Source organism: Pristis pectinata, chromosome 9 (assembly GCF_009764475.1).
Source record: "Pristis pectinata isolate sPriPec2 chromosome 9, sPriPec2.1.pri, whole genome shotgun sequence".
In the NCBI taxonomy this organism is placed as follows: Eukaryota; Metazoa; Chordata; class Chondrichthyes; order Rhinopristiformes; family Pristidae; genus Pristis; species Pristis pectinata.
In genome coordinates, this window is record NC_067413.1 from 15,811,695 (window position 1) to 15,829,901 (window position 18,207).

Genomic DNA, 18,207 nt, shown 5'->3' on the forward strand with positions numbered 1-18,207 from the left:
CGCTTCAGGTGTCTTGAGACTTGTTCCTTTTCCCATGAGGTATGGTGGAGTTAAGTGCTCCTGAATCTTCTAGTCATTCTCAGCAAACCAGCCCTGATGCCTCCCAATAAAGCAGCCATGAATTTCTTCATGAGTAATAATATGGCAAACCAGGGCTGTCCAGACACTGAACACACTGTGCCTCCTGTTGATTGCAGTAATCTGCTGTCTATAAAGCACACTCCAAGAGGTGGCATCCTGCAGAATCCTTAAACTATCCATGTGCTCACTGAGAATCTTCAGCATTGGAATATTCTACTTATCGCTGCAAATATTTAAGCTGGAACTCCAGCATACAATGGTAGTAATAAGTCAAATTTGCTTTTGAATTACTAATTTAAAGTTAATGAGAGAACTCATTATCGTACACCAATCTAAAAGATTAACAGTTCTGTATACCTTTTTTTGGAAAGAAAAAGTCATTTTCAGGAACTTAAAAGAGGACTACTCATAAACTCTGGAATGATGTTAATTGAAAACTCAGTTTTTGTGCTAAACCCCACTTTTAGCTATATTTATCAATAGCAACTGCCCAATAGTACTGATTCAAGGTAGATTTTGCATTTGGCAATAAGCAAAAAATTTGATGGCAAATTAGCATCCATTGCATGCTGAGAACACGAGAACACAAGCCCCCAAGGAACGACTACAAGATGGCTAAAATCTACTTCATGTAGGGCTCGTACAACAGCCAAGAGAATATTCGAGCCAGTTATCTGCAGCTGATTCAGACTTAAGTTCCAGAAGTAAAAGGATAAATGCACTATTCCATTCAAACTGGACCTGTAGATATTGTTGAATCCTTTGTTGCATCAGCTGCCCTTAATCTTTTATATATGGATGGCTGTGATCCCCTTCAGATATTGAGATAAGTAACTCTGGACTGCCTGAATGCATTTCATAGAAAACAAGCATTTGGGAGAAAACGAGGCTAACCCATAACATCTGTCAAACTTAAAGGAAGGAAAGCATCTTGGGAGGTAAAGGAGTTCAGTGAGAAAGTTCCAGGTCAAGCACAGAAATGAATATAGAACTCAGGATGAGTGGACACCAGTAAGCAAGGTGGGGATGAGCAAAAAAAAATTTTCATTGATTCATCATTAAATATCCTCAAGTACTTAGCAGCTGTTAAGGAACACAAAACAAATTTTAGAAGGGGAAAGGTAGAAGAAACTTGGACTCCCCCCACCCCTCCCCTCTGCTGGAATATGGAAAACTAGCGTCAAGTTATTAGATGACTCAAGTGACTGCATACAAGATAAAGGGATGCAGTACAGCTGTAATTAATGTATATGTAGAACATGTCATCATCTCTGGATGATGTCACTGAGAGGTAAACTTGAAGAGAAAACAATATGTGGATACAATTAGAGAATCGACATACAGATCCAGTGTACTTGGACTGGCAGGGTCCAATAGTGCCATATGAATCGCCTCCCCACTGGGATCTGGGATGGAGGAATGTCAATGCCAACCAGGAAAAAGTATGAGACAACGCAAAGGCCAATTCTTAGGGTAGCATGAGTCATTCATGCATTTGCAAATTAGATGGGAGAAAGAGGGGGCTAAACATAGAACAAATTAAATTTCAATAGCCTCATTCTACATGTTCAAATTTCAGAATGTTGGTCCATTAGAAGCAATCTGATCTCTGAATAATTCTGTCCTCTCTCTTGAAAAATGTGTTTCATCTATGTTACCAAATTTGTCTTGCAACTTTCACATTACAGAACATGGAGATTCAACATAGTTCAATAATCCCAGCAGGAAATTTTGTATTAAAATTACCAACTACTTGAATAAGGGAAAATCCATTTATAACTTAAATTATTTCCTCAACGAAAGCTAATTTAAATATCAGTATTTAAAATAATAACTTAAAAGAAATCTTTCCTAGACTAGAGGAAAGAGTTACAACAACAATCTTTGTATTTTTAGGATGGAAATTAATTCCAGATAGTAGGGAAAAGGCCACATGATAGGCTACAGCTCCATAATTTCAGGCAGCACCAAAATCTAGCCCCAGACCAAACACCTGCCAGATAAACTGCTTTACATAAACACTGCCTGGATTGAATTTGAGATTGAATGGGTGAGGGAAAGTGGGTTACCTTGTAAAGATTGATAAATTTCAATTACTGATTCTTCAGAGATCAGGATCCAAACAGTTCCTGTAGTTCCTCATTTGTGTATCACTGGAAATTAAGACTACAGAATTATAGTTCTAATATAGCTCCACAAAGTTTAAAATGGCTTTCATAACCAATGGATGAAACTTGGCTTTCAAAATTTTTTGACTAAATTAGTATCAAATAAACCAAGTTACTATTTTAAATGTATTAGCTTTAACATATTTAAGCTGAACATTTCTGACACATATATAAGGTATACACATATATGGGTGGTGTAGTAATGCAGTAGCTAGCACTGCTGCCTCACTGCTCCAGAGAGGCACATGCTGTCTGAGTGAACTTGGCATGTATTCTATGAAACTTTGTGGGTTTGCCCTGGCTGCTCCAGTTCGTTCCCACATCCAAAGACATGCTGGTAGGTTAATGAGCAACGGTAAATTTCCCCTCAGTGTAGGTAAATGACAAAAGAATCAAAAAAGGGAATGAATGGCCACTTTGGTTGCATGGAAATAACAGGGGAAGAACTGATGAGAAACTCTGTGGAGAACCAACCAAACCTGATGTGCCAATTGTCCTCCTCGTGTCATAATAAGTAAGCCACAAAAATTTCAAGATACAGCAAAACTCCTGCCTTGAGTTCAATCACCATTATGCCAGATGTCCAGTCACACATTTTCTTTAACCTTCATGGACAATGAGCAACCTTCCTAATTTAGAAACAGCAAGTCACATTTCAATTGAGCAAATTTATCTCATACACAAATCTCAGAGCTGACAAGAAGACTTTATTTACACGCTAGTGCTACACAAGGACAAAATAAAATGTGATCAGCATATTAAAACTCATTATAGGTCCTCCCCAGGTTCCAACCAGAACAGTTCACAAGCCAGAAATGGAGTCAACATATTGAAATAAAGACAATAGGCCACCTGAGCACAACGTGTTGTTAAACCAGAGCGTTCAACTTAACCTTTCAGATTTCTCTGCAAGATACAATGATATTGCCGCAAACTGAGTTCCCACATGGCAGAAGGTGCCTACAGCCCCACAGCAGCCAGCAAATCCATCCCGCCAGTCTTCCAAACACTCGCTCGTATGTACGGGCTGTACATAAGTCAGGCATCTGTAACCTGGGAAGAACCTGTTATTTAAACTTATGCTTTCCTAGTTTATGTTATACATTGTCATTACTATTGCACCTGAATAATGTCAAGGTTTTATTATCCAGAATTAAGTTCTTCATAACCCAACTTTAAACTTACTTTTCATTGATTAAATTCATACCTTCTTGTCCTACTTCTCAGTTAATTATGCTACATCTTATTTACCATTATAATTTGGCACTTCTTCAGCTTACTTATCACCAATCTTTCCCAGAAGTTCACCCTGTTTACAACCACAAAATTAATTCCACTTCTATGCTGGTCTTTTATGTATGTTCATCTGTTTGTAACCAAGATTTACTGCAATTTTTTTAATGGAAATTAGAAATAACAGCAGGCCCTTCAAGTCTGTCTCAGCATTAGATTCTGCCTGGCCCACATCATGACTCCATTTACTTGCCTTTCTTCCTTAACCCTTTTGAGTAACTTAGAGAACAAAAACTGAAGTGTAGCCTTGACTATTGTAGTTTTATGCATCATTGTACACTCAATGCAGGCATACATTTCTTATTCCAGCTGCATACAGCAATCAATCAACTTTTTATATTTACAGCTCAGCAGTGAAGTTGATGCTGCTACACTAAGTCATTGTATTAATCAAAATTATAAGGAGTCTTTGGAGTAGAAATGCACTTCTGCTTTATTCCCAATTACACTGAATAAACTCCAGAATAAAATATTCAGCTGGAAGAGAAGGCATATACATAGCTGGGATACATAAGAACATAAGTAGAAGCAAGAGTAGGCCATTACATATTCCAAACAGCATGATCTGCCATTCACCAAGATTATGCTGGTCTTTTACCTCAGTGCCATTTTTCGGCACAATTACCCTCCATAAGCATTTTGGGGTATTCCAAAGATTCATCACTCTCTGGATGCAGAATTTTTTCTTGAATGACCAACCCTTTATCAAGAGCCTATGGTCCTTGATCCTAAACACTCCAGCCAGAGGAAACATGAACTCTACCCTTCCTCAAGCTAATTTAAATTCTTTTAAGATACTGAATTTTGAAAGGAAATTATGTCCCTCATTAAAATGCTTGTTGGATACAAGTAGTAAATATTCCAATTTCTAACAAGCAACAGTATACTCACGTCTAAGTTTCACCTCCTCCAGATTTTGCAAAATCTTTGCTTTCTCTCCACAGGATACCAACTACTTTCTCTGGGACCACCCCGATATCAAACAAGGCTCAGAACTAACCCCAATGCAGCTGAATCCCATGCCCATATTTAGTACTGCTACATATGGTCGGAGAATACCTGCAAAAGTTATGACACATTGGGTCCTAAAAAAAACTTAATGAAGCAGACATTTAACTCCAATTGATACCCTTTTGTTACAGCTTTTACTCAGCTTTAACAGCAAAAAAAAAATTTAATACATAAAGGAATTTACATATGAATATAAAGGACACTCATTTCTTGTTTTCAGTTATCAAAATCCTACACAAAATATTTGCACAGGTCCCAGTTTATTTTATGCAGTGCATAAAACTTAGTTAGCAGATAAAAAACATAACAGCACTAATATTGTTTATTATTTCAAATCAAAACTAACCGTCGAGTCCAGTGTTATGTAATTTAAGGATGACCTGTTAAATCAACTATATTACATGCTCATGTGAACTTCTTGATTAAACTATGATTCATAATCCAGTTTTCTGGAAATACTAATTACTGCCACTTCCTAATGGTGAAAGTAGCATACGGAAGGCCTCTACACAAATAACAACATTCTTTTTCCTAAATTAATGCCAAATGCAACTCAAAAACCTCAGAAAGATATAAGTTACTGTTATAGATGCTTTGTTTTCAGTTAGGTTAAGATAGCTTTTAATTCAACTCCAACCTGCTTGGAGCAGAAACATAATATGTTTAAACTCTAAGGTACTGGAGGATAGTTGGTTACTTAAACTATCAAAAGTACATTATTTTTAAATGAATGGAGAGATCAGCACAGCACTTTTCTACTCTGAATTTACTCCAAAGGGCCAGGAGGCTTTCAGCAACTTCACTAAAAAATTAACAACATGGCAAGCTGCTGGTCACATGCTATAAACTCCTAAAGTGGTACCAACCAATATTACATATGTTACATGTTCCAAACAGGGAAAAAACAAAACAACCAAAATAAAAGTTTCCATGTGCTTTATTTGAGCATATTGTCTTCCACCCTCAACATACAGGAAGGGGAGGGTGATCAGCATTGACGAGAAACTCAGATGGACAGGCCACAAAAATACTGAGGCAAGTGTCTCATGACCTGACAATCCAAAGCTCCCCTTCCACTATTTCCAACATACAAGTCAGGCTTGTAATGGAATAGTCACTATTTGCCTGAATGCGTACAACTCCAACAATCATACAGCTTAACACCACCCAAGACACAGCAACCCACTTGATCGGTATCCTATCCACCATCCTAATCATTTATAAGATAAGATTTCTTTATTAGTCACATGTACATTGAAACACACAGTGAAATGCATCTTTTGCATAGAGTGTTCTGGGGGCAGCCTGCAAGTGTTGCCATGCTTCTGGCACCAACAGAGCATGCCCACAACTTCCTAACCCGTATGTCTTTGGAATGTGGGAGGAAACCAGAGCACCCAAAGGAAACCCACGCAGTCACAGGGAGAACATACAAACTCCTTTCAGACAGCGTCTGGAATTGAACCAGGTTGCTGGCTACCCACTGCACTACCATGCCTGCCTTATTGCCTTCACCACTGGCGCAATGTGGCTGCACTGTCTGGCACTACAGTTACTTACCCAGGCTACTCCCAACAACATCCCACAAACTCATGGCCTCTGCCACCAATGGCAGCAAGCATATGAGATCACCACCACCTGCAGGTTGCTCTTCAAGTGACATACTGTGCTGACTTGAAAATATATGATGTTCCTTCACACTGTAGGAGTACTTTCACCAGAATGACTGGATGGATTTAAGTGGGTGGCTCAACACTCCCTTCTCAAAAGCAATGAGAAATAGGCAATGAAAACTGGCCTTGACAGAGACAGTCACATACTGAGAAATGAAAGATTTGGGTCAATTGTCTGGCATGTCAGATCTACCAGTGTCTGTTCCTCTGATGTGGGATGCTCCCTTCCTTCATGACCTCACAGAATCTGGAGTGTGATGTGTGTAGTATTACCATTGCCTTCTGTTATGTCTGGCATCAATCTGACATGGGTTTCATTATCACTTTACCTCCAACTCTCAACAGTGGTAGAGCTTTGTTATCCATGGAGTAGCAGTGTGCCTGTTTTCTTTGGATCACATCTATGTTCCTGCACTTTTTTTTAAACACAATGCTGGTCAACACATCTGCATATTTATCTATGAGCTGCACAGCTCATAGCTGAAGAAGTCTTTATGATCCAATCACAGGGTATCTTTATTAGTTCCATCTAATAAATCCTCATTATGGCTCTCAATTCTTTAGACTAACCATCTTCAGAGCATCACCCAGCAGCCTTCAACGTTTCCCTTACTTCTGATAAGGATACATTGCCAAGGCTCTTTCCCTAGCATATAGAACAGAGTACAGTACAACACATTACAGGCTCTTCGGCCCACAATGTTGTGCCAAACTATATGAAGACCTCCTCCATGATTAATCTAACCATTCCCTCCTACACAGCCTATATCCCTCCATTTTTCTTACTTCCATGAGCCTAAGAGCCTTTTAAAGGTCTCTACAACCACCCCAACAGTGCGTTCCAGGCACCCAACACTGTGTGAAGAACCTACCTCTGACATCTCCCTGAACATTCCTCCTCTGACCTTAAACGGATGTCCTCTGGTATTGGCTATTGCCACCCTGGGGAAAAGCTGTTGGCTGTCCATTCTTTCTATGCTCCTCATAATCTTATACATCTCTATCAAGTCAGTTCTCATCCTGCGTCACTTCAAAGAGAAAAGCCCTAGCTCACTCAACCTTTCCTCATAAGACATGCCCTCTAATCCAGGCAGCATCCTGGTAAATCTCCTCTGCACCCTCTCTAAAGCTTCTACATCCTTCCTATAATGAAGTGACCAGAACTGAACACAATACTCCAAATATGGTCTAACCAGAGTTTTATGGAGCTGCAACATTACCTCGTGGCTCTTGAACTCAATCCCCCGACTAAAGGCCAGCACACCATACACCTTCTTACCCACCCTATCAACTTGTGTGGCAACTTTGAGGGATCTATGGACTTGGACCCCAAAATCCCTCTGTTCCTGAACACTGCTTAGAATCCTGCCAATAACCTTGTACTCCATCTTCATATTCATTCTTCCAAAGTGGATCACTTCACACTTTTCCCGATTAAACTCCATCTGCCACTTCTCCGTCAAACTCTGTATTCTGTTGTAACCAACAACAACCTTCTGCACTATCCACAACCCCTCCAACCTTCGTGTCATCCGCAAACTTACTAACCCTCTGCTTCCTCATCCAAGTCATTTATAAAAATCACAAAGAGTAGGAAACCCAGGACAGATTCCTGCAGAACACCACTAGTCACCGATGTCCAGGCAGAATACTCTCAAACTACTGCTACCCTCTGCCTTTTGTGGGCAAGCCATTTCTGAATCCACGCAGCCAAGTCTGCATGGATCCCATGCCTCATGACTTTCTGGATGAGCCTACCATGGGGAACCTTGTCAAATGCTTTACCAAAGTCCATATACATTACATCCACTGCTCTACTTATATCTATTTATTTTGTCATACGTTTCCAACTCCAAGATATTCCACATGGATTCCAACAGAAATGTCACCATTAACAATTTGGATCCATCTATAATTACATGTTCAAGCTATTCAATATTTCCTATATCACTGTTTTCCTTGCATCCTGAAAACCATGCTGAACACCATGCATCAACACACACTCTCCAAACGCATTCACTCACTCAATGCAAAAGCTGTCCTGATTTATTGTTCCACTTCACCCTTTCAACACGTTTGGTGTTTCAACAAAACAATTTTTTTAAAAACAAAAATCATGTTTCAAGAGCTCTTCAATTCTAATGTCTCCAGATCATTTACCTCTTTCCTCTAAGCCCATATCTACCCAGTCTTAACCTTTGCTGAATTTTCACCATCCCTACTCACTTTCCCCTCTCTGGATCCAATAACCTGATTTTAGAAAAGGCCTGAGCTTCATCCTCCCCAAGTCACAATGAATTCTTAGTCCAACATGATGCTAAGCTCTTCTTCCCCCACTTTTGCCTGTGCTGAGTTCTTCGGCCTGAAGGCTTCACCCCAGATTATGGTCAATTTCTCCCATCTTCAGATTTCCTGATCCAACGGGAACCTCTCAACTCCCTTAGATCTATACATTGTTAACTACCAACACAATTGCCTCAATTTTTCCACTACCTTTACTCACTATAACCTACTTCAGTCTGATCTTGCAGCTTTCCTCTCATCAATATAGTCATAAAACCTGCTGACAAGGTAGCATTGTTGTTTGGTTAACTGCCCTCTATTATGCAGAGGGCCCAAACACCAGTTCTCTGATACCAGCTCATGCCTCCCACCAGATTACAAGCCTACCAGTGAACTGATCACATTTAGTGCGTGTTTCTTCCCTCCACAACCTCCAATCTCAGTCCCCAACACCACTAGTCCTACTTCAACTCAAGATGCGCATGCAGGACTTTCCTTTGTCTCACAGAACTTATTTTCCTGACCTTGACTGTTCTTTCTCCACTAGTCCAGTCCCTTCCCATTTGCATCCAGAGCACCTTTGTTGTCTCGGCCACTTTGATAGTTTTTAGTTTCCTGGTCCCAACTAGGTCATCTCCATGGATACCACCACCAGACATACACATGCGACACGGTAGCATAGCGGTTAGCGCGACGCTATTACAGTGCCAGAGATCGGGGTTCAATTCCCGTCGCTGTCTGTAAGGAGTTTGTACGTTCTCCCGTGTCTGCGTGGGTTTCCGCCAGGTGCTCCGGTTTCCTCCCACATTCTAAAAATGTACGGGTAGGTTAATTTGGGGTTTAAAATGGGCGGCGTGGACTCGTTGGGCCGGAAGGGCCTGTTACCATGCTGTAAATAAAATTTTAAAAATTAAATTAAAATTCTCATTTTCCAGCATTTAAAAGACACAGTGCCTTTTTCAACTGTTTGATTCTCTTCATCTCCACCTACATCTACTCATGGCACTTTCTCATGCAATACCTTCCCCTTTAACAACTTCTTTCCCTTCCATTTAGGGACCAAGTCCTTCCAGGTGAAGGAGCAATGCGCCTCTTCCAATTTAGCATACTGCATTTCGTACCAACAACATGGTCTCCTCTATCATGGAGAAACCAAACACAGGTTGACTGACTGCTTTGCAGACCACCTCCATTAGGTCCACAAGAGTGAATGAATGTGAACTTCCAGCTGCCTGTCATTTAAATTCATCATTCATACAAAGTTAATGGCAGGATTCTAGGTAGTGTGGAGGAGCAGAGGGATCTGGGGATCCATATCCACAAATCCCTGAAAGTTGCCTCACAGGTGGATAGGGTAGTTAGGAAAGCTTAAGGGATGTTAGCATTCATAAGTCGTGGGATCAAGTTTAAGGGCCGCGAGGTAATGATGCAGCTCTATAAAAGTCTGGTTAGACCACACTTAGTACTGTGTCCAGTTCTGGTTGCCTCATTATAGGAAGGATGTGGAAGCGTTGGAAAGGGTGCAGAGGAGATTTACCAGGCTGGTGTCTGGTTTAGAGAGTATGCATTATGAGGAGGGACTAAGGGAGCTAGGGCTTTACTCTTTGGACAAGAGGAGGTTGAGAGGAGACATGATAGAGGTATACAAAATATTAAGAGGAATAGATAGAGTGGACAGCCAGCGCCTCTTTCCCAGGGCACCAATGCTCAATACAAGAGGGCATGGCTTTAAAGTAATGGGTGGGAAGTTCAAGGGAGATAGAGGAAGGTTTTTTTTAACCCAGAGAGTGGTTGGGGCATGGAATGCGCTGCCTGGGCGGTGGTGGAGGCAGGCACATTGGTCAAAATCAAGACATTACTAGATAGGCATATGGAGGAATTTAAAATAGAGGGATATGTGGGAGGAAGGGGTTAGATAATCTTAGGTGAGGTTTAAAGGTCAGCACAACATTGTGGGCCAAAGGGCCTGTATTGTGCTGTACTGTTCTATCATCCCACTCTAACCTCTTTGCTTTTAGCCACCTGCATTATTCTAACAAATACCAATATAAACTCAAGGAACAGAACCTCATCTTCCATCTAGGCATGTTACAACTCTTGGGATTCAATACTGAATTCAACAAATTCACACATCTTGCCTTTTCTCTTTGTCAGGCAGTTATCAACATATAATATTAATCCAGCTTCTCTCTTCCACAGATGCTACCTGACTGGAGTATTTCCAGAATTCTTTTTCACTTCAGATTTCCAGCCACTGCCTTGTTCTGCATCATAGTTCCAATATTGCTACTTAGAATTTTTTTTGTTCTTTTGCACTCATCATTCATCTTCATTTACACATTACAGACAAATTACAATTATTAAGCATTTATCACTCTCAGATGACACCAACAGCATCTGGATTCTCTTAATCTTCAACCATTTCTTTGTTCACCTGACCTCTTCTCTGCAACATAAAACATACTTTCTCTCACTATTTTAGTTTTGACAAAAAGTCATCCGGAGTCAGAGTTGCACAGCACAGAAACAAGCCTTTTGGCCCAATTCTCCCACGTTGACCAAGGTGCCCTCCTGAACTAATCCCATTTATAGAGTCAGAGGTTCCTGCACTTGGCCCATATCCCTCTAAACCTGCCCCACCAATATGATCATGGCTGATCTGTTCCAGGCCTCATCTCATCTTCTGTGAGAGTTCCCCATAGTCTCCAATTCACTGATTATTCAAAAATTTATCTACTACCTCTTTTAAATACCCCCCCATGATCTAGCTCCCACAGTCCTACGCAGGATATTTTGACAAATAACAATAATTAAAACTCTTAAAACCATTACAACTTATGTTAACTACATGGTACATGCAGCAAAAGGTCATGAATTGAACTTGAAGAGACAGTTCACTCTCCCATCTCAATTCACTTGCCCAAATTCTTTCTTCTAAGAAATGTTTCTAAATAGGATAAAGATTCAGCCTAACCATTTTTGTCAACTTGACCCCTACTTCCACTTCAGAAGCATGAAAACAGCCTCACAACATTAAGCAGCATCTCCATACTGCATGCATCTATGAACATCGCTCTTCAAATAATTTTGCATGAAATCTCTCATTTGCTCTTCTGCCTTCTTAAATGATTCAACAATGCTTGATCTAAAAAGATCTGAAAATTTCACCCCTCTTCCAGTTTCTTCAGCCTACGTATTAAACAATGATTTCCTCCAGTCCCTGGTTACATTTGCCAAACTTAGCTCTCCAAAATCTCGAACAATACCAGATTACAATGTCTCTTTTCAAGATTTTCAGTATGCCCTCACCTCTTGCTCATGGTGCTGGCGAATTCACCAACGTATTCTCTGCTTTCAGCCCTACTATCAGCATTAGTTTCACTTCCTTTGCCCACATTTCTCTGAGATCTATTCACTGGGGGCTCAACGATATTGTCTGCTTTCAGTAAGATTCCCACTCATTAGATTTACAAGACTAATGGCTAAGGCTATTCCTATGTCTCAAATTCATTATTTGCCAAGTCCACTGCTTGCCACCGTGACTGATCTACCAAGGAATCTTACTCTATTAACTTTGCACTGGATCAGTGCCCTTGTACTCCCTCAAGCTACAACGTTCCAAATTCAACAACAATGTACAGCATATAAGCTCTTTAATGTTGCTGCTTACCATGGCAACTAATTAGGGTAGAGCTAATAGAAAATCCTACACTGAAGGAAGTAAATTCTCAACTAACAGCAGTAATAAGTACAACTATATATCGGAAATCATAAACTCGCTGCTTTTAATTCTTAAAGGTAAATTTATACTTCTATACACTAAAGAGCCAGACAGAATTTCTCCAGTGTAAGTTTATTCCATGAAGTTAGAAAACTTCTATCAAGCTCCATACTTAAAACAATGCATCAACAATGGAGAGGGCATTTGATCATATGGTACAACTCTCAGAAATTTTAGAACAAACATAACATGTGTTAACAATATGCTATATGCAGTGTACAGTCATGAACTTGAAGACACAGTTTGCAGTCCCATCTCAATCCATTTGCCCAAAATGTTTCCACTGAGAAATATTTTCTTCTAAATAGGGAAAAAAAACAGCCCGATCATTTTTGGAAATAGGAGGTCCAAACATAGTTTTGCCAAACAATGTGAAATGGTCAACAGTTGAATGATATAACAGTACTTTACAATCAACTAGTGTTAAGATGCACTGAAATAATACAAGACCCACGATTGCTGTTAAAAACAAGGAAGTATTTTTAAATGGTGAAAGTTTAAACAGGAAATGTTTATGTTCAAAGGGATTTGAGTATCCTTGTTCATAAGCCACTGAAAGGAAACATGCAAATGAAGCAGGACTTTAGGTCTTTAATGCTGGAGGATACAAGTACAAAAGATACCTTACTGCAGACTCACCCCTGGAATGGTAGGTCTATCATCGAAGGAGAGACCAAAAGTTATGGCTCTTTTCTCTAAAGAATCATGGAATCATACAGCATGAAAAGAGGCCATTCAGCTCAAAGTCCACACCACCCAGTGGGCATTCTTCTGTATTAATCCCATCGCTCAGCACTGGGTCCACAGCCCTCTATGGCTAAGTAATTCAAGTGCTCATCTGGACACTTCTTAAATGCCGCCTGCGACCCAGTTTCAACCATGCTCTCAGGCACCCAGGTACTTACCACTCTCTGGGTGAAGAAGGTCCCCCTCATATCCCTCAACATCCAGAGTTCTCTATAATTGTTACCCTGGTTTTTATCCTTACAGGAACATGTTGGTCTTGAATACTTGAGTTCTCCTTTGAATGCTTCCCACAGTGCAGTACATGTTAATGAAATTGGCCTTCTCCCACTTTATTACTGGCCCTACCCTTTTCATAACCATTTCAAACTATACAGGATTATGGGCACCATCTCCAAAATGAATGCCCACTGCCAATTCCTCCACTTGACCATCTACATTCTCAAGGTCCAGTAATGCTCCGTTCCTCATTGGTCTATCCACATACGGTGTCAAAAGGTTCTCCTGGACACACCTCAAAAATTCTGCCTTCTCTGAGCCTTTAATGCTCAGGTAATCCAAGTTAATATTTGGAAATTGAAATCCCCCCCCGTACACTAACTGTACTTTAATTGTATCTCTCATATCTGTCCCTCTATCTCCTGTTGACTGTTGGGGGATCTTCCTGAACATTCAATGTAAGCTCAAGGGGCCAAGTAGCCTACTCCTACTGTTTATGTTTTTATACTGATAGTTATAGTAAAGCTCGGTGAACAACAAAATGTAGGTCTGGAGGAGGTACAAACTGGAGACAAATGAAATCAGAAACACTACTAGAGGACAGAAAAAAAGTGTGCTGGAAGAATTGTGATGACTTTCAAAAACCCACCTTTCAATGTGCAAGGGTGACCCAAGCTTTCATTGACCCATCATTTTTATCCTCCAAATGTCAGCTTAAGGAACAGCACTTCATCTTCTGTCTAGATTCATGACGGCCTTCCAGCTCATTCTGAAACTGTTGACTTATCAGCCATTCCAACCTTGTAGCTTAGATTTTATTCTTTATTCTACCAATAGTTAAAATCTTCATTTGTCATCTATTTACATCGCCTCCAGTCCTAACTTCTGTCTTTCCCTTGTTTTTCCTGCCATCTTTCAGTTGGTACCACCACCGTTTTGTTTTCATTTAATCTCTTCAAGACTTCATCTTTTCACAGACTTTCCCCTTTTGTTCTCTTCACTCCTCCACTACTTTCTCTCCAACTTAAAAACATTCTTATCTCCTACTTTACCCATTTCTCATGGATGCTTAAAGACCTGAAACACTAAAATAGAAACAGAAAATGCAGGAAGTATTCAGCAGTTCAGACAACATCTGTGGAAGGAGCAGAGTTTCTCTGACAAAAGGCCTTTGACTTTTTCACAGAAGCTGCCAACTTCAGTATTTCCAGTATTTTCTGTTTTCATTTTAGATTTCCAGCACCTGTAGTTTTTTTCCTCCATTTACCTAAAACATTATTTCTCTTCCTATGTATATAATGACCAGATTTTTACCAGCATTTTTTGTTTTTTTTTCTATTTCAAGTTCAAGTAGACAATGAATGCAAACAGAAATGACTCCTAACTCAGGTAAGATATTATCCAGGACCTACTGCTGACTCATAAACAGATGGTAAAGTGAATTCTGATGGGACATGGCTGATTTGGGATGCAAGAGTGGGAAATGTGTATAGGGGGAGTTTCAGATCTAGGGCAGAGATGGAAATGTAGAAAGTTGAACCAGTTGTTCTATGGCAGGGTGAAATTAAAAGAAAGAGGTTGAGATCTGTGGACATGGCTTTTGAGGTTTGAGCTCTCAGAAGAAAAAAAAAGCTCACTGTAGTGCGTTTTATAAAAAATAATGTTATCTCTCATTATTCCTTTTAAGCCAGAAATTAATTACAATTATATTCCATTCTTGCAGGGATTGGGTAGAAATCATCCAATGAAGTCAATAGTCCAAATGAATGGGATATTGATGCAGAACTATTCAGCTACTGGTATAGGCCAAGACTTGAAGTTCTGACATTCTGTGTAAATGCTTCAAAGAGCAACTAAAAGGTGACAGGCTAATCTGAATTGAATGAATTCATCAAGTTACAATAAAATGTACAGCTCTGGAAACAAAGCAAAATTCAAGACCAAGGCACCAGAAGACACACTGGCTTATAATCAGGAAAAGTTGATGAAAGGATTTGTAATACTGAATAGAAAGGTTGATACTATTCTGTTTTATTTTATATTACTGTTGGAATTTATGTTTAATGTGTTAAATTTAATTTAGTATGAAAGCTGTCACCATTTCTGAATGTTACACTGGATTTATAGATTGCAGACAGAAAAGGTATTTCAAGTCAGTATTTGGTTTAGTTCAAAAGAAAACATCATGAATCTTCAATAGCAACACAATAAAATCAGATCATGCAAAATCTGCCATATATCACACATAATGTGGTATCCTCCTTCCTTAAATCAAGTTACAAGTTACAAGCTAAATTACAAGTTGTTTTATCTTTGTTGCCAATACTCACAAACACATGGAATCAACCATTTTAAGGACCTTTATGAATTTCAATTCCTAATGCTTGAATCCAACTATCTCAGACAGTAATTTTAAAAACCTGTTTCTTTTACAGCGACCAGTATGAGACACTAAGTTTAAGTCAATAGTAGCTTTTTAATATTACTTATTTCATCATTTAAAACCTGTAGTTTGAAAAACCCTATACAATCACAAAAAGAAATTTTGCTCTGCCAGTAATATTTCTGCTACTATGCCAAAACAATTGCTCATAAAATATCATAATCTTTCCAAATTATCATGCAATTATCTGGAAATTAAATTCAGGTACCCTCTGAGCTTGTATTGTTGGATTAATCAGAAAACACATGATGAATTAACTTACCAAAATATTTAATATTCAACTTCCAATTAAGAAAATCTTCCATATAAACAAGCGTCTGCCCAACCTCAACAACTCTACAATTCTTATGATGTAATTTCAGCAGTGACCACCTCAGAAAAGCAGCAATTCATCGGCACATCAGCAAAGCAACTGAACACAAGAAAGAAGGGTAAAATGGCTCTAAGCCCTGCATTAAAGCACCATGCTACACACTGACGTGACTCTTTTGTTGCTGCACAGCACCCAAAAGCTGCACATCAGAAACAATATAAATCAATCACTGCAGCCCACAAGCTCCAGCAGACTAGACTATTTGTCTCACAGATGGGTACAGTCCGTATAATTTAATCTGCAGTTAAAAATTAAGCAGCAGTTGTGTTGGCAATGATTAACTCAATAGTCTGGACTCTGAAATACAATTTCAGTCAAAGATGTGACTACTGCAGTAGAATTCAAGAGCAGAGTCACATTCATGCAAGTCTACTGGTCACACAATAGATTTCACAATATAAAAAAAACTGTCAAATATACACTGAACTGTATCACAAATTGACATCTGCCAAGGCAATTCTTTTACAACTGGCTGTGGATCCAAGTGGTGCTATTAAAATCTTTTTGAATACAAGAAGATTTTAACATTTCAGATTCAATCAAGCTGATTCATTATGTTATATATACTTAAAAGGAACACTTTCATAGTGTCCTTTGTCTATATCCAGTTCAAAGTCATAATCATGTTGTCACCACCTCACTGTTTAGGGTTCATGTATTTTTGTAACTTTCCCTCTGGCCCATGTATCCCAGGGGTCTGCATGGTAATGTAACAGCTGAGGCTCACATAAACAGCCTCTATAATACTGTACTACGTAACATTTAAATCATGGACACAAAGCTCAGACAAAGGCACACAAACCAGGAATTATCCGAAGCCTGCAGTTTATTCAATGTACCAATTTGTCAAAAATACAACAGCACCTTTAAGAAATTGTGAAGTTAATATAAATCAATGTTGTGAACCAATTACTGAATTACCGAAATCTGATATTTCCCCCATCACCTTTTTAGTATACTTTACAGAGAACACAGCACATTCAAGCAACAGCTAAATTTGGAAGCATCAAACCCACATTTAATAATTTAGAATAAGACTACATTGAGGAAGTGCCAATATCCAGGCAACAGGGTCTAAATAAACTTGTGCTTTGATACCTAGCATTTTGACCTTTTGAACAATCCCCATTTCCTGCTTTGTCTATTCCTGACCAGAGCCCTTGTGCAGCATTATGGACATGCATTTCTAATTTTTTTCCTGCTGTGCCTCCCATGTTGTGTGACTTGAAGTTGAATTTGACTAAGTATCAAAGTTTAGCCTATCTGGGGAAAAGAGATACTTCTTCAAAACTGCAGATAACATTAGTACAAGAGGCAAATATTTTACAAAAAAAAGAGTAGAAGAAAACTACTGCAGTGTTATTAGCTCTGTTATTCAGCAATAACTGCCACAGAAACATTGTATAGATTCCTGTTCCGTTATGAAATAACACCTGCACTAGTTGATTCTTCTATCTTCACTTGAAGGACTGACAAAATAACTAAAAATATAACTCAAATGCTCTCACACAAACCACACTTTCATTAAAGAAAATTAATATTGTGTTTTAAAAACAAGTACATTTTGTAATGAGAAATGGTTAGTTATTGCCTTGTACCAAATGTTTGTTACACGATGCATGACTTCCAATCACCCAAGGCCATTCTTGTTATAATGACATTAACGGTGAGGTTTCAATCGCTCTGCTCATGCACCTCCCTTGTTAGCTTCCCATATTGAACAGCATATGGCAGTATGCAATTCAATATGGCTTCAGTATGTGTTGATTTACATTGAATATCACAAGTGTGCTATTCAATGTAAACCAACACATACTGAAGCTACTTTAAATACACTAAATTTAAATTTCTTGGTTAAGAAAACTGATAAATTCTTGAAATATAAACCATTGCCAGCAGTGTTAATTTGCAATAGCAAAATACTGTCTATGCTGGAAGTACAAAATAAAGCAAAACATTAGAAACACCTCAGAAGTCAGGCAGCATCTTTGAAAAGAGAAACAAGAGCAAATATTTTAGGTCAATCATCTTGTGGAAGGTGGTGACTATAATCTATACTCACCAATATTACAGAATAACCAGATTGTTGGATGCTATGTTAAAATAAGTATTTGTTAGAATACAAAAATTTTTATCCT

The 18,207-nt window shown here is 39.0% G+C and overlaps 1 protein-coding gene across 4 annotated transcripts in view; it reads right to left on the reverse strand.

The window, feature by feature from the left end:
* The window catches only part of ptk2aa (protein tyrosine kinase 2aa), a 373,012-nt gene that overhangs the window by 281,334 nt on the left and 73,471 nt on the right, over positions 1 to 18,207 (reverse strand). Inside the window, exon 1 of one of the 4 annotated variants that reach the window (XM_052023871.1) lies at positions 15,959 to 15,983. The exons of the other annotated variants lie outside the window; for them this stretch is intronic. The gene's annotated coding sequence lies outside the window, so the exon portion shown is untranslated. Of the gene's footprint in view, positions 1 to 15,958; positions 15,984 to 18,207 lie in introns of those variants that run through there. 4 annotated transcript variants of the gene reach the window in all.